This window comes from Mus caroli, unplaced genomic scaffold (genome assembly GCF_978045245.1).
Source record: "Mus caroli unplaced genomic scaffold, Mus_caroli_1 scaffold_19, whole genome shotgun sequence".
Taxonomy (NCBI): domain Eukaryota; kingdom Metazoa; phylum Chordata; class Mammalia; order Rodentia; family Muridae; genus Mus; species Mus caroli.
The window spans coordinates 2,568,922-2,593,759 of record NW_028227274.1 but is presented as its reverse complement, the minus strand read 5'-3'; the positions used below and the strand labels follow the sequence as shown (position 1 = coordinate 2,593,759).

General features: G+C 38.4%; 1 pseudogene across 1 annotated transcript in view; it reads left to right on the top strand.

Annotated features, from left to right (window-relative positions):
* Positions 1-24,838, top strand: part of LOC115029867 (uncharacterized) — a 98,006-nt pseudogene that overhangs the window by 21,489 nt on the left and 51,679 nt on the right. Inside the window, exon 2 of the transcript XR_003835426.2 lies at positions 22,403-22,520. The product of XR_003835426.2 is annotated as an uncharacterized LOC115029867 (transcript). The remainder of the gene's footprint in view (positions 1-22,402; positions 22,521-24,838) is intronic.

The window sequence follows — 24,838 nt, the reverse complement described above, 5'->3', positions numbered from 1 at the left end:
GACAAGAAAAGACTTAAAGCATACAAGAATCAGTAAGAAAGAAAGACCTCATCATGCATAGGTGAGAGCCTGCAACAGAGAAAAATCCAAGATACTTTTCAGATAGACTGTTAGATGAATAAGAATGATTACAAACAGTGATGCCTACACAACATATATAACAATGTTTCCTACATTAACTGTAAACATTGCTTAGAAAAAATATATAGAATAGTTTTCCAAAACATCATGTGTCTAGGACAAAAGCTTAATAAAAGGTGTGACTAAGCCATAAATGGTTGTCAAAAACACAGCAGAATTTAGTATGTGTACATTGGAAAAAATATGACGAAGCCATAAATCCTCCCCTAAATTCAGTGATTATAATGTAGTAAATGTATCAACAACCAAATAAACATTCCAGCAATTTTTCTAAGAGACGATGAATTTCAATTATATTTCATTTATATATAAATGCAAACATTCAAGAATAAGGATAATGAAGAAAAGGAGCGATGCAGGAACTAATTCATCAACTAGGATTTGCTATAAAATAAAGCAATTAAGAATTTTAATAAGGGGATGGGAGGCAGTGGAGACTGGAGAGATGGCTCAGCAGTTATGAGTTCTGCCACACAAGCATGAAGAGCAGAGTTTAGATTCCAGTGCCCACATAACAAACTGGACAAGTCTGTCTGTCAGGTGCCTGGAACCCTGACACTGAGTGGGAAGTGGAGGCAGGAGGATTGCTGGGACTTGGTAGTCACCAGCAGAGTTAAGACATGCATGCTCCAGGCTCAGCAAAAAAGCCCTGCCTCGAAGAAACACGGCAAAGGATGGTGGGGAAGAGCTCCAGTGCCCCCTTAGCTCCCTGCTTGCACAGTTACATGCTCACGCAAATGTACCACACACACACACACACACACACACACACACACACACACACACACACACACGGTCAGTGCACCACAAAAAGGAGTTCTGAAACTAACATTTATGGATCCTTGATTCTGACAAGTTGTATCTTTTCAATATATAATACTGAGTCATATGCTTTTTAAAATATGAAACGTTTTACCATGTGCAAAAATCCATTATTAGGAAATCATTATTTTACATAAATCCAAACCATAACATATTACATTTTCTAGTAAATAAAATACTGTCTTCTGGGCCTGCTTAAATAACAAGCAACAAACAAGTGTTTCCAAAGTAGAAAAATAGAGCTGGGGAGGTAGTCCAGCCATTAAGGGGCTTGCTCTGCAAACCTGAGGACCTGAGTTCAGTCCCCAGAACTCTGTGAAAAGCCAGCATGATGGTCCTTACTTGTAACCCAGCCCTGGGAAGGCAGAGACAGGTGTCTGAGACGTGTTAGTCAAGCAGCCTAGCTTCCTCAGCAATGTCCACATGCTAGTATGAGACCTGTTCCAACCAATACGATGCATGATGTCTGAGGAACTGTACCTGAAGCTGGATTACAGCTTCCATAAGCACAAATATACCTCACCACACATGCATATATGCATAGCATGGAAAAACATTTATAAAAAAAACGGCATTAAAGTGAAAGTCTTTTACTACTCAAAGGCATCAAAACATGGCATTTCCTCTCTGCCTCACCAAGAAGGAGCTCCTATCAAAATATGGAAACTACTACAAATTACTGAGAAAGAGATAATAATACAGAACACTGGTTGCAAGACTTGGACAGTCTGAAAATATGTAATGCTCAGTAAAGATACAGTAAAGTGATATCATCATTTTTCAAGAGAATAAAACCTGAAATAAAAGAGACAGCAATTGAAACCTACAGAAAGAATAACAAGGAGAAGCAAGTTGCCTTGTGGAGAGGGCGTTGTACAAACACTTCTGTATTGATGGCAGCAATTTTAATTGACACTCATCTTTAGGAAATCAGTTTGTATTTCCTATGAAAGCTAAACAAGCCTGTACCTTTGATCCAGGAGCCTCACCCCTCAGAAAAATGTATACATGTATGTACTCATACCAAAAGATGCAGTATTCACATTCAGATGAAGTCAGCCCATGATAATAAAGCTCAGAGGGTGCTCTCCAGACAGTGAGGGTTTAGACACAGAAAGTCAGAAGTCGGCTAGTGATACTGTATTCCTTGAACTGGATAATGAAGGAGATAGAGCCTCTCACTCCTTAAACTATGCAATTGGGATTTTCCACTGTAATGTGTGCCAGTTACATCCATTTTTTTTTTTCAATGCAGAAAATGTCCTGCTTTGGTCTCTGCTTCTGTGATAAACTCCATGACCAAAATGCAGCTTGGGGAGGGAGGGGCTTGTTTCCCCTTACAACTCACGGCCCTTCAATCTGAGAACCCAGGCCAGGGACTTGGCAGGCAATGAAGCAGAGACTGGAGGAGAGCAGCCTCTTGATTCCCCCTGACTTGCTCAGCTATGCTTCTTATATAGCCACACGACCTCCCTAGGAATAGTGTGGCCCACTATAGGCTGGATTTTCCTACATCAGTTAGCTATTAAGAGAATAGCCACAAACATAGCCAATCTGATGGAGTCAGTTTCTACCCAAGTTTTACTCTTCTGAGCTGTGTAGATTTGTATGAAGTTGATCGAAATTAACCAGCACACAACTCTTACTTAACAAATACCATTTGTGAATTGATTTCCTCTTGTTACAATACACTACACTTGCTGGAAATGACAGCACTGTATTAACAAAAAGAAATCAGGGTGGCTCCGGGTTAAGAGCCTGGCTGCTCTTTCAGGAGACCCAGGTTTGGTTTCCCAGCATCCATCTGGTGGCTCACAAACATCTATAGCTCCAGTTCAAGCAGATGCACCACCCTCTTCTGACTTCTGTAAACATTGGGGATACAATTATTGCACAGACATACATGCAGCTGAAACACCCATACATGTAAAATAAAAATTTTTTAATTAATAAATAAAACCACAGTGTTGCTCTTAATAGTCACTGGACATTCTACTCTATATTTTGAATTTGCTTCCATGAAAAAAAACTTTTCAGAAGAGATCTTTCGTCAAGTAAATATGTTTTTAAAATCTTTTAGCAATGTAATGGTGGTAGTAAAGAAAGGAAAAAGGAATAAAAACAATTTTTATTTGAAAAAAAGGTAATGAAGCAATTCTCGTAAACTAATAATTTTAAAAATTCTATATGAATGTACCATCTATGTTTTAGGCATTAGATTATGGCTCCCTTTTCCAGTCCACCTAATACATGTACTTTTTAATTAAATGTGACCACACTTAGCAAATTTCTATGTAATTTACTTTTACATCTAAGATAGGTTTAAATAAACCTATTCATTAGAAAACAAAAAGCTTCCATGTCATTTCTTTTTATAAAGTAATTGCTAAGATATTAAAATTAAACAGTTATAGGATTGTCTTAGTCAGGGTTTCTATTCCTGCACAAACATCATGAACAAGAAACAAGTTGGGGAGGAAAGTTGGTACAGGTGCAGCTGAGAGTTCTATATCCTCATCTGAAGGTTGCTAGCAGAACACTGACTTCCAGGCAGCTAGGTAGGGTGAGTGTCTTAAGCCCACGCCCACAGTGATACACCTATACCAAGGCCACACCTCCCAACAGTGCCACTTCCTGGGGCATGCATATATCACAAACACTTACTACAAAAACAAGATATTCATACCAGTGATACACCTCTCTAGATAGCTAGTCCTAGCACAAAAGCACAAACATGAAGAACCAAGACAAAATGCCTCCTCCAAAAGCCAGAAACCTGGTTGCATTAGGCTCTAAGGAAAGCAATTTAGTTGGAAGTTTAAGACAAGTACTTCAAAATAGCAAGTATGAATATGTTTAAAGACCTTAAGAGAATATGAATAAATGCCTTAATGAAGACAATAAAATCATAAATTGTTGAATGAAATAATGAAAACAACTTAACACACAGAAGTTGAATTTAACCAAGGAATAAAATCACTAAAGAAAACCCAAACTGAAATACAACTAGGAATGTAAAACTCAGGATGACGAACAAAAAACTCAGAGGCAAACCTCATGAACAGATTAAAAGACACTAAAAGATATGCTGTTAAAATCACACATTGACCCTAGCACAATATCTGGTTGATTTCAATACCCAACTCTTGCCAATAGATAGGTCAATGAGACATAAAACCTAAACAGAGAAATGCTTTAGTTAAATCATAAGTTAATAGACTTAACAGACATATACAGAACATTTCACCCAATGACTAAAAAACATACTTTCAGCAATGCTTGGAATTCTTCCCCAAAATATCCACATATTAATACATAAAACACAACATATAGAAAATAATAAAATAACACCCTACATCACAGTAGAAACATCAAAAAGTATACAAACTCACTGCTAAAGGAAAATGGGAACAGAGAGAATTCAAGAAGGAAACCCAAAACATGTAGACATGAATGAAAATTAAAACACAACATACCCCAACCTATGAGACACAGAGGCATTTCTAAGAGGCATGTTCATAGCACTACATACTTATGTAAAAAATGGAGAAACCCCATATTGATAATTCAGTTGTACACTTGAAAGCTCTAGAAAAGCAAGAAGAAATAATATGCAAAAATAATAGATGGGAATAAATAAACATGTTCAGGGCTGAAATCAATGTAATAGAAACAAAAACTGCAAGAATCAATAAAACAGAGTTGGTTCTTTGAGAAAATCAACAAGATTGACAAGTCATTAGCTAAGTTATCCGAAAGAATAAAATTAGAGATGAAAAGAAAGACATGTCAAACATCCAGGAAATTCAGAGAATCATAAGGACAAATATGTGTTTCACCAAACTGGAAACCCTAAAAAAATGGATTAATTTCTTGCTATATATGACTCACTAAACTTAAATCAAGATGAAATAAACCATTTAAGAAGACCCACACATGTAAGGAAATAGAAGCAGTAATTTAAAATCGTCCCAACCAAGGAGGAGGAGGAGGGGGAGGAGAAAGGAGAGGAGCAAGGGGAGAAGGAGGAAGATGACAAGGACTACAATGACCAGGTTCAGATGGTTTCATTGTGGAATTCTACCAGACACTCAAAGAATGAATGTCAATACTCCTCAAAATATTTGACAAAATAGAAACTGAAAAGACATTTTCTAATTATTTTTACAAAGCCACTATTACTCTATCATAAACATACAAAAACCCAACAAAAAGAAAATTGTAAATGTATATAGCTTTGAACATAGATGCAAAAAAGCTCAATTAAATACTTGAAAACCAAGTTTAAGAAGACATAAAATGATTTTCCACCATGATTAAGTTTGATCCTTCCCAGAGATGGTTAAGTATACATAAATAAAAATGTAGTCCACCACAAAAACAAACTAAAGACAAAGAATGTTCATCTTATTAGATGCAGGAAAGACTTTTGACAAGAACCAACACCCCTTCATGATAAACTAAAGCATAGGGATACAGGAGATAAATCTCAGTATGATTAAGGTGGTTTACACCAAACCCATGGGCAACATCAACCTAAACAGAGAGAAACGCAAAGCATTTCCACTAAACTTAGGAACAAGACTGCCCTTTCCATGGCTATTCAGTATGTACTTGAAGAAGTCTTAGCTAGAGCACTAAGACAACTGAGGAAACCAATGGGAATTCAATTAGGAAATGTCAAAATGTCCTTGTTTATAAATGACATGATTTTATTAAAGACCCTACCAGGAGGCTTTTACAGCTGATAATTTCAGCAAAGTAGCTTGATACTAGCTTCACCCACAAAAATCCATAGCCTCAGTATGATAAGCATTCTGAGGGAAAAAAATAGACAAATAGTACTTTAAACATGAACCTCAAAAAATCTTGGTGTAACTCTAACAACAAGTGAAAGGTTTGTATACTAAAACTTTAAGGCACTGCAGAAAGAAATTGAAGAAGATATTTGAAGATGAAAAGGTCTCTCGTGCTCATAGATCATTAATATTGAGAGAATGGCCATCCTACCAAAAGCAGTCTACAGATTAAACACAATCCCAATCAAAATCCCAACACAATTCTTCACAGAAATTGAAACAACAGCCTTCAACCTAATATAGAAACACAAAACAACCAAGATAGCTAAAACTATCTTACATAATAAAAGAACTGCTGGAGGTATCATCACCAACACAAATTGTGCTACAGAACTATAATAATAAAAAAAAAACAATATTGACATAAAACAGACATTGATCAATGGAAACAAATTGAAAACCAGACATAATTCCATACATCTACACACACCTGATTCTTTTATAAAGAAGCCAAAATATATATACTGTAGAAGAGATACCATCTTCAACAAATGGTGCTGCTGAAACTGGATTTCTAGCTGTAGAAAAGTGAAAACAGTTCCACCCTGCACAAAACTCAACTCCAAATGGATCAAATACCTCAGCCTAAGACCAGATTCCCTAAATCTGATAGAAGAGAAAGTGAGAAGTGGACTTGAACTCATTGGCATAAGAAATGACTCTCGAAACAGGACATCAGAAACACAGGCACTAAGATTAGGAGTTAATAAACAAGATGTCCTGAAGTGGAAACCTGCTGTATGACAAAAGAAACCACCATTCCAGCAAAGTAGCAGTCCACAGAATGGAAAAACAACTTTGTTAATCATATACCTGGCAGAGGATTAATATCTAAAATATATAAAGAACTAAATATAACCTGATCATCCTAAAAACAAATAGCAAAACAATGGGGTACAGAACTAAATAGAGTTTTCAAAAGAAATATGAATAGCTGAGAAACCATGGAAAGTTTAACTTTCTTAGCCACTGGGGAGATGGCAAATTAAAACTACTTTGAGATTCCACTTTATACCAGTCAGAATGGTCAAGATCAATAAAACAAATGACAGCACTCTCTGGTGAGGACACAGTGAAGGGCACTGTCCATTGCTCGTGAGAGTGCAAACTGAGGCAGCGTCTATGAATGTCAGTGAAGGTCTCTACAAAACTGCTAAAAATTGATGTACCACAAGATCTAGCTGTACTGCTCTTGGGCATATACACAAAGGACTCTGGGTCCAACTGCAGAGGTACTGTGCTTGCTCATTGTGTTTTCTGTTGCTCATTCACAATAGCCCCACATTGGGAACAGTCTAGATGTCAATTAACAGATGATGAATGGATAGTGAAAGTGTAGAGCATTACACAATGGAATATTATCAACTATTAAGCAAAATGAAATTAGAAAAACTCAGATAAATATATGGAGCTACAAACAACCATTTTGAGTGAGGTTAACTCAAAGCCAAAAGAACAGATACTGGTATTTGAAGATTTGGATCTTGGAGCCCAAGATGATGTTGTTGAGAGATTCTATCTTCTGGAAATGTCAGAAGCTACAGCCATAAAATCTCATCAACATGACTGTCTAAATATGAACTGAAGAGAGATGAAGGTAGACATGCTAAGTGGTTAGGGGAATTCTCAGGGCCCTCATCCCTACACGAACAACAGGCAACCATAATATATCCTTTGTTTGAGTTCTTTTCTTGTTATAAACCAGTTTGTAGGCAACCAGTTGAGTTTTAATTTCTTCTTGTAATAAGAAATGCACTTACTGATTTCAGTCCTCAAACTTTACTGAGGCATGTTCTATGAATACAAGTATGGCTGGATTTGGCAGTTGTGTCAAGTAGATTGCTTTTTGATGATTCTTGACCAAGTTTGTTAATTGTGTTGTTTTGTTCCTCTGTAGTCCTACCAAAGTGACCTGATAGTTCCACCAATTACTAAATGTGTGTGTTAAAATCCCTACTTGGCTATAGTCTGACAAATGTCTTTCTTTAGTGGTATTGATTTCTAATTTCTATGTTTAACCTCTTATTTCCTTGAAGATTGATATCTGCATCACTATGAAAAGTCCCTCTTTATTACTTATGTTTTAACATCTATTCATATATTAGAATAATTAAAGAATCATTTTCCCTTTTTGTACTTTCAAATCCAATCTTCAGATCTAAGTGTATCTCATATAAGTAAACCATTGTAGAGATTTCTGACATTGCATTGTGTTTTCGGTAATCCTGGTCTTTCATTTGGAATATTTAATTCATTTAAATTTACATGAAATCACTTCCATGTCTTTGCGTTTGGCTCTCCTGTGTTACCCTTGCCTACTTGCACCAAGTTCTCATTACTTGGTTTCATCGTTAATTTGTTTTCCATTCTTTAACTTTATGACTCTTGTAGAGATGGCAGCTCACATTCTGGAGGTGATTACTTTCAGTATTTCCTGGATAATGCCAGGACCTAATAGCATTTACATTCAGTTTCTCCTCTTTGGCTTCTTATTTGTATGTGTGTTTTCATTCTTCATACAGTTTCCACTCTGAGGGACCAAGCAGCACCATCATACCATCACCTTCTGCGTACTCAGAGCTTGCCCTTCAAGATGTTGGTGCTTTCATCTCACCTCATTGTCTCCGAGGGATATTTGTGTTTACCTTAAGTTGCTGGTCTAGTGGCAGCAATTAATCTCAGGGTCAGTTTTCATAAATTGTGCTCATACCACTTTTTAAAATACAAGATTCCACTGTTTAGCCCAGCCTAGCCTAGAACTCATGATCTTTCTTGGGAAAGAGCTGAGACAGTTAGTATAGAACTGAGATTATAAGCATACACCACCATGCCCAGCTATGTCATGTTATTGTGTCTTTTGAATTCTTTTCAATTTGAAAGAGCTTTAATATACGTGCTTTTAAAGTTAATGTAAAAAGTAGTAGATTTCCCTTCCAGTCGGCGCCAGCTCCAGGTCACCTTGGGTGTGAAGTCGACAGACAGTCCCACGGTCCTCAGAGGACTCTCCACGAGATCGTAGGATCACTGGTGAGTGGAATACAACATCTGTTCCAAACCAGTTGTAACGGGCCTGTGACAACAGGAACAAGGACAACGGGAGCCGTGCCTGACCAGCAGTTTGGGTTCCTTCTGATCTGTACTGGTATAACTTGGTTTCAAACATACCAGACAGCCCCATTGTCCTCAGGGGCGGTACCACTTCCAGGCACTATAACATGCCCAGGATCTTAGGATTTCAGGATCCCAGGATAACAGGAGTTTGGTCACACCAGGATCTCAGTGTCTCAGAGGAAGCTTAATTGCCAAGAACTCTGACACACCCAGAATCTCAGGTTTACAGGAGCCCAGAATCACAGGATCACAGAGAAAGCTGGACTCTGAGGAGTCCTGAATCAACTGGGATTATAGGAAAGACAGGCTCCAAACAGATGTATTAAGGGCAACAAGCACTTGAGATAATCAGATGGCAGGCAGGAGGCAAGCATAAGAACAGAAGCAACATAAACCAAGGTTACTTGGCATCATCAGAAACAAACTCTCCTACCATAGCAAGTCCTGGATACACCAACACACCAGAAAAGCAAGAATAGATCTAAAGTCACTACTCATGATAATGATAGAGGACTTTAAGAAGGAAATAGATAACTCCCTTAAAGAAATAAAGGAAAACACAGGTAAACAGCTAGAAGCCATTAAAGAAGAAACACAAAAATCCCTTAATGAGTTACAGGAAAAAACTACCTAACAGGTGAAAGACTTGAGCAAAACCATCCAGGATCTAAAAATGGAAGTAGAAACATTAATGAAATCAAAAAGGGAGACAACTCTGGAGATAGAAATCCTAGGAAAGAAACCAGGAACCATAGATGCAACAGAATACAAGAGATGGAAGAAAGAATCTGAGGTGAGAATCTGAGATGCAGAAGATTCCATAGAGAACATGGACACAGCAATCAAAGAAAATGCAAATGCAAAAAGATCCTAACTCAAAACATGCAGGAAATCAAGGACACGATGAGAAGAACAAACCTAAGGATAATAGGTATAGATGAGAATGAAGATTTTCAACTTAAAGGGCCAGTAAATATCTTCAACAAAATTATAGAAGAAAACTTCCCTAACCTAAAGAAAGAGATGCCCATGAACATGCAAGAAGCCTACAGAACTCCAAATTGACTGGACCAGAAAAGAAATTCCTCCATCACATAATAATCAGAACATCAAATGCACTAAACGAGGAAATAATTTTAAAAGCAGTAAGGGAAAAAGGTCAATTAACATATAAAGGCAGACCTATAACAATTACACCAGACTTCTCACCAGAGACTATGAAAGCTGGAAGATCCTAGAAAGATATTATACAGATCCTAAGAGAACACAAATACCAGCCTAGGCTACTGTACCCAGCAAAACTCTCAATTACCATAGATGGAGAAAACAAAGTATTCCATGACAAAATCAAATTCGCACATTATCTTTCCACGAATCCGGCCCTTCAAAGGATAATAAAGGGAAAACTCCAACACAAGGAAGGAAATTATGCCCTAGAAAAAGCAAGAAGGTAATTCTTCAACAAACCTGAAAGAAGATAGCTGCTAGAACAGGATCCCAACTCTAACAATGAAAATAACAGGAAGTAACAATTACTTTTCCTTAATATCTCTTAATATCAATGGACTCAATTCCCCAATAAAAAGACATAGAATAACACACTGGCTACATAAAGAGAACCCAACATTTTGCTGCATACAGGAAACCCACCTCAGGGACAAAGACAGACACTACCTCAGAGTAAAATGTTGAAAAAAACAACTTTCCAAGCAAATGGTCCAAAGAAACAAGCTGAAGTAGCCATTCTAATATTGAATAAAATCAACTTCCAACCCAAAGTTATCAAAAAAGACAAGGAGGGCCACTTCATACTCATCAAAGGTAATCTTCCAAGATGAACTCTCAATTCTCAATATCTATGCTCCAAATGCAAGGGCATCCACATTCACTAAAGAAACTCTAGTAAAGTTCAAAGCACACGTTGCACCACACACAATGATAGTGAGAGATTTCAACACCCCATTCTCATCAATGGACAGATCCTGGAAACAGAAACTAAACAAAGACATAGTGAAACTAACAGAAGTTATGAAACAAATAGATTTAGCAGATATCTACAGAACATTTTTACCGTAAAACAAAAGGATAAACCTTCTTCTCAGCACCTCATAGTACCTTAATCCAAAATTGACCACATAATTAATTGGTCACAAAACAGGCCTCAACAGATACAAAAATATTGAAATTATCCCATGCACCATATTAGATCACCACAGACTAGGGCTGATCTTCAATAACAACTTAAATAATAGAAAGCCAACGTTGATGTGAAAGCTGAACAACACTCTACCCAATGACAACTTGGTCAAGGAAGAAATAAAGAAAGAAATTAAAGATGTTTTAGATTTTAATGAAAATGAAGCCACAACATACCCAAATTTATGGGATACAATGAAAGCATTCCTAAGAGGAAAACTCATAGCTCTGAGTGCCTCCAAAAAGAAACTAGAGAGAGCACACACTAGCAGCTTGACAGCACACCTCAAAGCTCTAGAACAAAAGGAAGCAAATTCACTCAGGGCTGAAATCAACCAAGTGGAAACAAAAAGAACTATACAAAAAAATCAAACAAACAAGGTGCTGTTTTTTTTTTTTTTTTTTTGAGAAAATCAACAAGATAGATAAGCACTTAGCCAGACTAACTGGACGGCACAGGGACAGAATCCTAATTAACAAAATCAGAAATAAAAATGGAGACATAACAACAGAGCCTGAGGAAATCCAAAGCATCATCAGATCCTACTACAAAAGGCTATACTCAACAAAACTGTAAAACCTGGATGAAATGGGCAATTTTCTACACAGATACCAGGTACCAAAGTTAAATCAGGATCAGATTAATGATCTAAACAGCCCCATATCCCCTAATTAAATAGAAGCAATCATTATTAGTCTCCCAACCAAAAAAAAAAAAAAAAGGCTACAGTTTAATCCAGAGTTCAATCAGACCTTTAGAGAAGACCAAATTCCAATTCTTCTCAAACTATTTCACAAAATAGAAACAGAAGGTACTCTACCCAATTCATTCTATGAAGCCACAATTACTCTGATACCTAAACCACACAAAGATCCAAAAAGGAAACAGAACTTCAGACCAATTTCCCTTATTAATATCGATGCAAAAATACTCAATAAAATTCTCGCAAACCAAATTCAAGAACACTTCAAAACGATTATCCATCATGATTAGGCTTCATCCCAAAGATGCAGGGATGGTTTAATATACAGAAATCCATCAACGTAATCCACTATATAAGCAAACTTAAAGACAAAACCCACATGATCATCTTGTTAGATGCTGAGAAAGCATTTGACAAAATCCAACACCCGTTTATGATAAAAGTCTTGGAAAGATCTGGAATTCAAGGCCCATACTGAAACATAATAAAAGCAATATACAGCAAACCAGTAGCCAATATCAAACTAAATGGAGAGAAACTCAAAGCAATCCCACTAAAGGCTCTCTCCCTACCTATTCAATATAGTACTTGAAGTCCTAGCCAGAACAATTAGATAATAAAAGGAGATCAAGGGGATACAAGCTGGAAAGGAAGAAGTCAAAATATCACTATTTGTAGATGATATGATAGTATATATAAGTGACACTAAAAACTCCACCAGAGAACTCCTAAAGCTGATAAACAACTTCAGTGCAGTAGGTGGATATAAAATTAACTCAAAAAAAAAATCAGTGGTCTTTCTCCACACAAAGGATAAACAGGCTGAGAAAGAAAGTAGGGAAACAACATCCTTCAAAATAGTCACAAAAAATATAAAATACCTGGGTGTGACTCTAACTAAGGAAGTGAAAGATCTGTATGATAACAAGTCTCTGAAGAAAGAAATTGAAGATCTCAGAAGATGGAAAGATCTCCCATGCTCATGGATTGGCAGGATTAATATAGTAAAAATGGCCATGTTGCTGAAAACAATCTACTAATTGATAGTGCAAGGGGATTCAATGCAATCCCCTTCAAAATTCCAACTCAATTTTTCACAGAGTTAGAAAAGTCAATTTGCAAATTCATCTGGAATAACAAAAAACCTAGGATAGCAAAAACTAGTCTCAACAATAAAAGAACCTCTGGTGGAATCACCATGCCTGACCACAAGCTGTACTCCAGAGCAATTGTGATAAAAACTGCATGATACTGGTACAGCGACAGACAGATAGATCAATGGAATAGAATTGAAGACCCAGAAATAAACCCACACACCTGTGGTCACTTGATCTTTGACAAGGGAGCTAAAACCATCCAGTGGAAAAAAGACAGCATTTTCAACAAATGGTGCTGGCACAACTGGAAGTTATCATGTAGAAAAATGTGAATTGATTCATTCTTTTTTTTTTGATTTTTAATATTTTTATTACATATTTTCCTCAATTACATTTCCAATGCTATCCCCAAAGTCCCCCATAGCGCCCCCCACTTCCCTACCCACCCATTCCCATTCTTTTGGCCCTGGCATTCCCCTATATTGGGGCATATAAAGTTTGCAAGTCCAATGGGCCTCTCTTTCCATTGATGGCCGACTAGGCCATCTTTCGATACATATGCAGCTAGAGACAAGAGCTCCGGGGTTCTGGTTAGTACATCATGTTGTTCCAACAATAGGGTTGCAGATCCCTTTAGCTCCTTGGGTACTTTCTCTAGCTTCTCCATTGGGAGCCCTGTGATACATCCAATAGCTGACTGTGAACATCCACTCCTGTGTTTGCTAGGCCCCGGCATCGTCTCACAAGAGACAGCTATATTTGGGTCCTTTCAGCAAAATCTTGCTAGTGTATGCAATGGTGTCAGCGTTTAGAAGCTGCTTATGGGATGGATCCCTGGATACGGCAGTCTCTAAATGGTCCATCCTTTCATCACAGCTACAAACTTTGTCTCTGTAACTCCTTCCCTGGGTGTTTTGTTCCCAATTCTAAGAAGGTGCACAGTGTCCACACTTTGGTCTTCATTCTTCTTGAGTTTCATGCGTTTAGCAAATTGTATCTTATATCTTGGGTATCCTAAGTTTTGGGCTAATATCCACTTATCAGTGAATACATATTGTGTGAGTTCTTTTGTGATTGTGTTATTTCACTCAAGATGATGCCCTCCAGGTCCATCCATTTGGCTAGGAATTTCATAAATTCATTCTTTTTAATAGCTGAGTAGTACTCCATTGTGTAAATGTACCATAATTTCTGTATCCATTCCTCTGTTGAGGGACATCTGGGTTCTTTCCAGCTTCTTGCTATTATAAATAGGGCTGCTATGAACATAGTGGAGCATGTGTCCTTTTTACCGGTTGGGACATCTTCTGGATATATGCCCAGGAGAGGTATTGCTGGGTCCTCCGGTAGTACTATGTCCAATTTTCTGAGGAACCGCCAGACTGATTTCCAGAGTGGTTGTACAAGCTTGCAATCCCACCAACAATGGAGGAGTGTTCCTCTTTCTCCACATCCTCGCCAGCATCTGCTGTCACCTGAATTTTTGATCTTAGCCATTCTGACTGGTGTGAGGTGGAATCTCAGGGTTGTTTTGATTTGCATTTCCCTGATGATTAAGGATGTTGAACATTTTTTCAGGTGTTTCTCTGCCATTCGGTATTCCTCAGGTGAGAATTCTTTGTTCAGTTCTGAGCCCCATTTTTTAATGGGGTTATTTGACTTTCTGGAGTCCACCTTCTTGAGTTCTTTATATATATTGGATATTAGTCCCTTATCTGATTTAGGATAGGTGAAGATCCTTTCCCAATCTGTTGGTGGTTTTTTTGTCTTATTGATGGTGTCTTTAGCCTTGCAGAAGCTTTGTAGTTTCATGAGGTCCCACTTGTCAATTCTCGATCTTACAGCACACGCCATTACTGTTCTATTCAGGTAATTTTCCCCTGTGCCCATATCTTCAAGGCTTTTCCCCACTTTCTCCTCTATAAGTTTCAGTGTCTCTGGTTTTATGTGAAGTTCCTTGATCCACTTAGACTTGACCTTAGTACAAGGAGATAGGAATGGATCGATTCGCATTCTTCTACATGTTAACAACCAGTTGTGCCAGCACCATTTGTTGAAAATGCTGTCTTTCTTCCACTGGATGTTTTTAGCTCCCTTGTCGAAGATCAAGTGACCATAGATGTGTGGGTTCATTTCTGGGTCTTCAATTCTATTCCATTGGTCTATTTGTCTGTCACTATACCAGTACCATGCAGTTTTTATCACAATTGCTCTGTAGTAGAGCTTTAGGTCCGGCATGGTGATTCCACCAGAGGTTCTTTTATCCTTGAGAAGAGTTTTTGCTATCCTAGGTTTTTTGTTATTCCAGATGAATTTGCAGATTGCACTTTCTAATTCGTTGAAGAATTGATTTGGAATTTTGATGGGGATTGCATTGAATCTGTAGATTGCTTTTGGCAAGATAGCCATTTTTACAATGTTGATCCTGCCAATCCATGAGCATGGGAGATCTTTCCATCTTCTGAGATCTTCTATAATTTCTTTCTTCAGAGACTTGAAGTTTTTATTATACAGATCTTTCACTTCCTTAGTTAGAGTCACGCCAAGATATTTTATATTATTTGTGACTATTGAGAAGGGTGTTGTTTCCCTAATTTCTTTCTCAGCCTGTTTATTCTTTGTGTAGAGAAAGGCCATTGATTTGTTTGAGTTAATTTTATATCCAGCTACTTCACCGAAGCTGTTTATCAGGCTTAGGAGTTCTCTGGTGGAATTTTTAGGGTCACTTATATATACTATCATATCATCTGCAAAGAGTGATATTTTGACTTCATCTTTTCCAATTTGTATCCCTTTGATCTCCTTTTGTTGTCGAATTGCTCTGGCTAGGACTTCAAGTACAATGTTGAATAGGTATGGAGAAAGTGGACAGCCTTGTCTAGTCCCTGATTTTAGAGGGATTGCTTCAAGCTTCTCACCATTTACTTTGATGTTGGCTACTGGTTTGCTGTAGATTGCTTTTATCATGTTTAGGTATGGGCCTTGAATTCCTGATCTTTCCAAGACTTTTATCATGAATGGGTGTTGGATCTTGTCAAATGCTTTTTCCGCATCTAACGAGATGACCATGTGGTTTTTGTCTTTGAGTTTGTTTATATACTGGATTACGTTGATGGATTTCCGTATATTGAACCATCCCTGCATCCCTGGGATGAAACCTACTTGGTCAGGATGGATGATTGTTTTGATGTGTTCTTGGATTCGGTTAGCAAGAACTTTATTGAGGATTTTTGCATCAATATTCATAAGGGATATTGGTCTGAAGTTTTCTATCTTTGTTGGGTCTTTTTGTGGTTTAGGTATCAGAGTAATTGTGGCTTCATAGAATGAGTTGGGTAGAGTACCTTCTGTTTCTATTTTGTGGAATAGTTTGTGAAGAACTGGGATTAGATCTTCTTTGAAGGTCTGATAGAACTCTGCACTAAACCCATCTGGTCCTGGGCTTTTTTTAGTTGGGAGACTATTAATGACTGCTTCTATTTCTTTGGGGGATATAGGGCTGTTTAGATCATTGACCTGATCTTGATTCAACTTTGGTACCTGGTATCTGTCTAGGAACTTCTCCATTTCATCCAGGTTCTCCAGTTTTGTTGAGTATAGCCTTTGGTAGAAGGATCTGATGGTGTTTTGGATGTCTTCAGGATCTGTTGTTATGTCTCCTTTTTCATTTCTGATTTTGTTAATTAGGATGCTTTCCCTGTGCCCTCTAGTGAGTCTGGCTAAGGGTTTATCTATCTTGTTGATTTTCTCAAAGAACCAGCTCCTTGATTGGTTGATTCTTTGAATAGTTTTTCTTGTTTCCACTTGGTTGATTTCACCCCTGAGTTTGATTATTTCTTGCCGTCTACTCCTCTTGGGTGAATTTGCTTCCTTTTGTTCTAGTGCTTTTAGGTGTGTTGTCAAGCTGCTAATGTGTGCTCTCTCTAGTTTCCTTTTGGAGGCACTCAGAGCTATGAGTTTTCCTCTTAGAAATGCTTTCATTGCGTCCCATAAGTTTGGGTATGTTGTGGCTTCATTTTCATTGAACTCTAAAACGTCCTTAATTTCTTTCTTTATTCCTTCCTTGACCAAGGTATCATTGAGAAGAGTGTTGTTCAGTTTCCACGTGAAGGTTGGCTTTCTATTATTTATTTTGTTATTGAAGATCAGCCTTAGTCCATGGTGATCTGATAGGATGCATGGGACAATTTCAATATTTTTGTATCTGTTGAGGCCTGTTTTGTGACCAATTATGTGGTCAGTTTTGGAGAAGGTACCATGAGGTGCTGAGAAGAAGGTATATCCTTTTGTTTTAGGATAGAATGTTCTGTAGATATCTGCCAGATCCATTTGATTCATAATTTCTCTTAGTTTCTCTGTGTCCCTGTTTAGTTTCTGTTTCCATGATCTGTCCATTGGTGAAAGTGGTGTGTTGAAGTCTCCCACTATTATTGTATGAGGTGCAATGTGTGCTTTGAGATTTACTAAAGTTTCTTTAATGAATGTGGCTGCCTTTGTATTTGGAGCATAGATATTCAGGATTGATAGTTCCTCTTGGAGGATTTTACCTTTGATGAGTATGAAGTGTCCCTCCATGTCTTTTTTAATGACTTTGGGTTGGAAGTCAATCTTATCAGATATTAGAATGGCTACTCCAGCTTGTTTCTTCATGCCATTTGCTTGGAAAATTGTTTTCCAGCCTTTCATTCTGAGGTAGTGTCTATCCTTTTCTCTGAGATGAGTTTCCTGTAAGCAGCAAAATGTTGGGTCTTGTTTGTGTAGCCAGTTTGTTAGTCTATGTCTTTTTATCGGGGAGTTGAGTCCATTGATATTAAGAGATATTAAGGAAAAGTAATTGTTGTTTCCTGTTATTTTTGTTGTTAAAGTTGGCATTTTGTTCTTGTGGCTGTCTTCTTTTAGGTTTGTTGAGGGATTACCTTCTTGTTGTTTCTAGGGCGTGGTTCCTGTCCTTGTATTGGTTTTTTTTCTGTTATTATCCTTTGAAGGGCTGGATTCGTGGAGAGAAAATGTGTGAATTTGGTTTTGTCGTGGAATACTTTGGTTTCTCCATCTATGTTAATTGAGAGTTTGGCTGGGTATAGTAGCCTGGGCTGGAGTTTGTGTTCTTTTAGTGTCTGTATAACATCCGTCCAGGATCTTCTGGCTTTCATAGTCTCTGGTGAAAAATCTGGTGTAATTCTGATAGGCTTGCCTTTATATGTTACTTGGCCTTTTTCTCTTACTGCTTTTAGTATTCTATCTTTATTTAGAGCATTTGTTGTTCTGATTATTATGTGTCGGGAGGTATTTCTTTTCTGGTCCAGTCTATTTGGAGTTCTGTAGGCTTCTTGTATGTTCATGGGCATCTCTTTCTTTAGATTTGGGAAGTTTTCTTCTATAATTTTGTTGAAGATGTTTGCTGGTCCTTTGAGTTGAAAATCTTCATTCTCATCCACTCCTATTATCCGTAGGTTTGGTCTTCTCATTGTGTCCTGTATTTCTTGGATGTTTTGAGTTAGGATCTTTTTGCATTTTACATTTTCCTTGATTGTTGTGCCGATGTTCTCTATGGAATCTTCTGCACCTGAGATTCTCTCTTCCATCTCTTGTATTCTGTTGCTGATGCTGGTATCTATGGTTCCAGATTTCTTTCCTAGGGTTTCTATCTCCAGTGTTGCCTCATTTTGGGTTTTCTTTATTGTGTCTACTTCCCTTTTTAGGTCTAGTATGGTTTGTTCATTTCCATCATCTGTTTGGATGTGTTTTCCTGTTTTTCTGTAAGGACTTCTCCCTGTTTGATTATGTTATCCTGTTTTTCTTTAAGGATTTGTAACTCTTTAGCAGTGTTCTCCTGCATTTCTTTAAGGGATTTTTGTGCTTCCTCTTTAATGTCTTCTACCTGTTTAGCAGTGTTCTCCTGTATTTCTTTAAGTGTGTTATTAAAGTCCTTCTTGAAGTCCTCTACCATCATCGGGAGATATGCTTTTAGATCCTTGTCTAGCTTTTCCGGTGTGTTGGGGTGCCCTGGACTGGGCGAAGTGGGGGTACTGGGTTCTGATGATGGTGAGTGGTCTTGGTTTCTGTTAGTAAGATTATTACGTTTACCTTTCGCCATCTGGTAATCTCTGGGGTTAGTTGTTATCGTTGTCACTGTTTAAAGATTGGAGCAGAAGCTGTGTTCCACTCACCAGCAGTCCCAAAATCCTGTGGCGGGGGTCGTGGGTAGCTGGCGGGTGTCAGGCAACCCTGCGCTCCAGCAACCCCGGTGCTGATCCGGCCGGAAGTGGCCTGTGGCCCTACTCAGGCCGGTTTCTGCTTCCCTAACTAATGCAGTCTCAGGTCCTGCGCGCAATTGGATTGGAGCAGAAGCTGTGCTCCACTCACCAGAAGTCTTAAGATCCTGTGGTGGGTGTTGTGGGTAGCTGGCGAGTGTCAGCCGACCCTGCGCCCCAGCTGCCCCGGTGCTTTTCTGACCGGAAGAGCCTTGTGGCCCTATGTAGGCCGGATTTCTCTCTCCCCAACCAGAGCAGTCTCAGGTCCCGCGTGATTGGACTGGAGCAGAAGCTGTGTTCCACTCACCAGCAGTCCCAAAATCCTGCGGCAGGGGTCGTGGGTAGCTGGCGGGTCGAATTGATTCATTCTTATCTCCTTGTAGAAAGCTCAAATCTAAGTGGATCAAGGAACTCCACATAAAACCACAGACTCTGAAATTTATAGAGGAGAAAGTGAGGAAAAGATATGGGCACAGGGGAAAAATTCCTGAACAGAACAACAATGGCTTGTGCTGTAAGTTCGAGAATCGACAAAGGGGACTTTATAAAATTGCAAAGTTTATGTAAGGCAAAAGACACTGTCAATAAGACCAAAAGGCCACCAACAGATTGGGAAAGGATCTTTACCAATCCTAAATCTGATAGGGGACTAATATCCAATATATAAAAAGAATTCAAGAAGCTGGACTCTAGGAAATCAAATAACCCTATTAAAAATGGGGTACAGAGCTAAACAAAGAATTCTCAACTAACGAATATCAAATGGCTGAGAAGCACCTGAAAAAAATGTTCAACATCCTTAATCATCAAGGAAATGCAAATCAAAACAACCCTGAGATTCACCTCACACCAGTCAGAATGGCTAAGATCAAAAATTCAGCTGACAGCAGATGCTGGTGAGGATTTGGAGAAAGAGGAACACTCTTCCATTGCTGGTGGGATTGCAAGCTGGTACAACTACTCTGGAAATCAGTTTGGCGGTTTCTCAGAAAATAGGACATAGTACTACTGGAAGATCCAGCAATACCTCTCCTGGGCATATACCCAGAAGACATTCCAAGTTGTAATAAGGACACATGCTCCACTGTGTTCATAGCATCCTTATTTATAATAACCAGAAGCCAGAAAGAACCCAGATGTCCCTCAACAGAAAAATGGATACAGAAAATGTGGTACATTTACACAATGGAGTACTACTCAGAAATTAAAAACAATGAATTTATGAAATTCTTAGGCAAATGGATGTATCTGGAGGACATCATTCTGAGCGAGGTAACCCAATCACAAAAGAACTCACATGATATACACTCACTGATAAGTGGATATTAGCCCAGAAACTTTAGAATACCCAAGATACAATTCACAGAAAACATGAAGCTCAAGAAGAAGGAAGACCACATTGTGACTACTTAGGTCCTTCTTAGAATGGGGAACAAAATCCCCATGGATCGAGTTACAGAGACAGAGTTCAGAGCAGAGCCTGAATGAACAACCATCCAGAGACTGCCCCACTTGGGGATCCACCCCATAAACAACCACCAAACCCAGACACTAGGCAACAAGATGCCAACAAGAGCAGCTGCTGACAGGAGCCTGATATAGCTGTCTCCTGCGAGGCTCTGCCAGTGCCTGGTTAATATAGAAGTGGATGCTCACAGTCATTCATTGGACAGAACACAAGGTTCCCAATGGAGGAGCCAGAGAAATACCCAAGGATCTGAAGGGGACTGAAGCCCCATAGAAGGAACATCAATATGAACTAACCAGTATCCCCAGAGCTCCTTGGAAGTAAACCACCAATCAAAGAAAGCACATGGTGGAACTTGTGGCTAGCAGAGGATGGCCTAGTCGGTCATCAATGGGAGGAGAGGCCCTAGGTTCTGTGAAGGTTCTATGTCTCATTATAGGGGAATGCCAGGACCAGGAATGGGAGTGGGTAGGTTGGGGAGCAGGGGTAGGGGTAGGAGATAGGGGATTTTCAGAGGAAAACTAGGAAAGGGTATAACATTTGAAATGTAAATAAAGAAAATATCTAATAAAAAATTAATACTGAAAAAAGGGAAAAAAGTAAATTGCCTAAATATTGAACACATGTATTAGAGTATATTAAATCAATGACTAATACATACTTTTGAAACCTGTATTAATGTTTAAAATGTTTCTTCAATTAAAGCCTGTAAAAGATATAACCTTAAAAAACAGTAGTAGATTTAATTATGGCATTTTCAAAAAGAATTTGTTTTTGTTAATTCCCCTTTTCTACCTTGCCCCCAATTCTTGTACCCCTTTGTGCCCTTCTGTGCCCAGTAGCCTTGTTTCCACATTCATGTCGCAAGTATCCCACCTCCTTCCTCAGTACCTCTTTTCCCTGTTCCATAGTCCCCTTTCTCATCCCGTGGCGTATTCCCATACTCACAGCATTCATAGATGTAAATAAATACCAGATCTAAGCTCTGCCGGTGAAAGAGAACATGCAGTATTTATCTTTCTGAACCTGTCATATCTCACTTAATATAATATTTCTGGTCCCTTCCATTTTCCCCCAAATTTTATAATTTCACTTTTTCTAATGCACGATTGGGACTCCATTGTGCATTCTACTACACTTTCATTGTTCATCCATCTGTCAATAGACTTTTAAGTTAATTACTTTTTCTTGCTATTACGAATAGAGCAGCAAAGAAGATGGATGTGTAAGTACCTCTGTGGCAGGATATAGAGTTTTTTAGGTAGATGCCTAAGAGGACATATGATAGTTCTATTTTTAGCCCTTTGAGAACTCTGCCCACTGGTTTCCATAGTGGCTGCATGAGTTTGTACCACCACTAGCAAAGTATAAGGGACCCTCTTAGCGACTTTGTTGGGTTTTGCTCTCTGGATTATGGGCATTCTGACTGATAGTAGTTGGAATCTTACCCTACCATTGGTTGCCAAGTTTTGTTTTTTTTCTTCATTTAATTTTTGCAGTTGGTTGTGTATTGTGCTTGTCTGAAGTCTAGTTGCCTCTTTCACATCTCCTGTAGGCTGTCTGTTTGCTCTGTTGCTGGTTTCTCTTGCTTCTGAAGATTTGTAATTCATGTCATTCAATTTGTCAGTTTTCAGGGTTATTCCTGCACTGGATTCCTGTGCAGGTGATATCCAATTTGTGAACTCTATTTGTTGACTAGGTTGCCTTTTACCCACTTTATTTGACACTTCTATCAAACTTCATGTGTCTATAGATGTGTGGATTTGTTCCTGGGACCTCTGTGTGCTCCAATTGACTACCCATCTGCTGTTGTGCAGTAACATACAGAAACATGCTGCTTTTGCTGCTGTGACTCTGAAGTGTCATTTGAGGTCAGTTCTTGGGACACTGCCACAGTGTTTCTTTTACTTGTATTTTTGTGTTGCTTCTACAGTCTTACATTTCCCCAGTCCTATGAATAATGGCATTGCAATTTTTGACAGGGGTTGCTTTTAATCTATAAATTATTTTTAGTGAAATTAAGCAATTTCATTATATGAATTCTGCCAGCCCAGAATCATGGAAGGTCTTTCCATCATCTAGTGTCTTCTCCTGTCTCCCTAATTTTCTTCCACTTGGTTAGGTTTATTCTTGGGCCATTCATTCATTCAAAGTATTGTCAATAAAATACTGTTCCTAATTTCTTTCTCAGAAATGTGTTGTTGGTGTATATGAAAGATATTTTATATCTTGAAACTTTAATGAAAGTGTTATTCAAAAAGCTTGCTAATAGGGTCTGTAGTGCCTTTTAAGTATACAATCACATCATTTATAATTAGGGAGACTTTGATTTCTTCTTTTACATTTTTATCTCTTTTATATTTTTCCCTTGTCTTATTTTTCTAAGACTTCAATAACTGTATTGAAGTATTCTAATTAAGACTCCAGTACCTGAAATGAGTAAGAGTAAAGAAAATCAGACAGCCATATCTTATTCCAGACTTTAAATAAAAATTAATTGCTCAGGGTATTTTTTTATCGTTTAGTAGAATGTTAGCAGTGGATTCGTTTTATATATCTCTGTTATTTTGAGATGTTCTCTGCCTATTTCAAGCTTCTTCAGGACTTTTGTCATGAGAGCACCTTGAACTTTGTGAAGTAAATGGTTTGCATCTGTTGGAATGGCCACATGTATAACTTCAATTTTTAAGGATTTTGTTGGAGACACTTATAGATCCACAGTTATTCTCTTTAGCACTTAAATATGCAATGCTATTTTTTGTTTTCTATTATGTATATTGAGAAATTATAAACCAGTCTATTGATACTTTGTAGGTAATTTTCCCTACATATATATGTGTGTGTGTGTGTGTGTGTGTGTGTGTGTGTGTGTGTGTGTGTGTGTGTGTGTGTTGGGGGACATACACATATGCTGTGGTGTGCATGTGAATGTCAGAGGATAATGTAAGAAGTTGGTATTCATCATCCAATGTGGGGTCCCTGGAATCAATGTCAAGTTGTTAGGGTTGGTGGCAGAGGCCTTTACTTTCTCTTCAACACTGCTGAGGTTTTTTCCTCTCAGTCCTTTCTGGAGACCCCAAGCACATTTCTTGGCTGTTTCCCCTATGTGCATTTCAACATCTACTCTTCAGTGTACTCTGCTCATAGACATCAGGATTTTGGATTATTCTACTTTTGATCTTACAGTTTTAATCTTGTAAAACCTGCTGTTAAATCAGTGCAGTGAGTTACTGTCTTGACTTTTAAAATATTTTAATGAATTTCACTTATGTTCTTCTATTTCATTGGCCAGATTAATTACAATTATTTCAAAGTCCTTAATTTCATAATCATATGGTGTTTTAAAATACACCGCTTATTTACTTTATATATCTCATTATTATGTTCTTGACACACTTCTGTATGTAGTCTGGCCTTGGCTGCTCTTGCCCCGGCCTCCTGATACACTTAAAACATATAATGTGCCACCATGTGTAGCTTCTGAGTAGTATTTTTATTGAAGTCTGGATATAATGCATTAAAGAAGCATAGAGACTCTAGACTATATTCTTTCTCTTGCAAACTTTACCCTTTCCTCTCTGGGTAGACAATAAAGACTGGTCGCGCAAACCACCTAACTTAGGGCTTGGCTTAGCTCCCACTGCGTGAGGCTCCATGCACCTCTCCACAGTGGTGTTCTAATAATGTGGCTGGAGAGTCCTTAATTCTTCCGTTTTCCACCCAATCAGAAACTCACAGCTTCCTTTTACATCATTTCTCAGCTTCTACAACATCAGAGCTTAGCAGGGATCTTGTGGTGGAATCTCCCATGTGGGTCTCTGAGACTTCTAGCAACCCTTTCCAGTCAAAAATTGCCCCCTTTAAATCTCTAGTGTTTATGTCTCGGTGCTTCAAGACCCCAGGTTGTGTTGTCACTCTCCCGCACTGATCTTCCCTACAGGTAGGTCACAGGCTCTAGAACCAGAGCTGCCTAAGTTCAGCATCGACTGCAATTCGAGCTCCCCCGCTGCTCCCTGCACGGGCAGCTCATCCTCGGAAAGGCCTGGACCTCAGCTTCCCTTCCTGGTTGCTCCAGTAGGTTATTGCCGTGTGTAATCAGATGTTTTGTATGTCTTCTACATCCTCCTTTGAGCCTGCTCATTGGCTGTACTAACATATCGAAAGCTACTCTATCCTACTCTAGAATGGA